This window comes from Fopius arisanus, unplaced genomic scaffold, assembly GCF_000806365.1.
Source record: "Fopius arisanus strain USDA-PBARC FA_bdor unplaced genomic scaffold, ASM80636v1 scaffold00348, whole genome shotgun sequence".
NCBI classification, from domain to species: domain Eukaryota; kingdom Metazoa; phylum Arthropoda; class Insecta; order Hymenoptera; family Braconidae; genus Fopius; species Fopius arisanus.
This window is the reverse complement of record NW_011888087.1, coordinates 5,083-5,517: the sequence shown is the minus strand read 5'-3', so window position 1 is coordinate 5,517 and position 435 is coordinate 5,083.

Genomic DNA, 435 nt, shown 5'->3' with positions numbered 1-435 from the left:
TTCTTTAAAGTAGATGACTAGACGATTATAATAAATTACGAAACGTGTCCTCTCCATTTTCTTTCTCATTGATTCTAAGTAAATTAATTAGTTAGTAAATAATTTATATATTTAAGTGAGTAAAATCTGAAAAACAAAAATAATTTCAAAAATCATTGTGAAAAGCGTTGACGACCGGAGTACAAAGTTAGTTTGGTCTACTGCAGATTGAATTAATTGAATGATTGTAATTTATTATTGATAAATCTGTATTATGTCTGATAATCAAATTAAATTTAAAAAAACAAAAGTGGCAGAAATTGTGAAACTTCAAGTTCAATCTTATGCGTAAGGTAACTACCTTTGATTTAAATGAGTGTTACTAGAAGGGGTAACGGGTAACTGTGTAATCACCTTATCGACGAGGCAATCTTATGCGTAAGGTAACTACCTTTG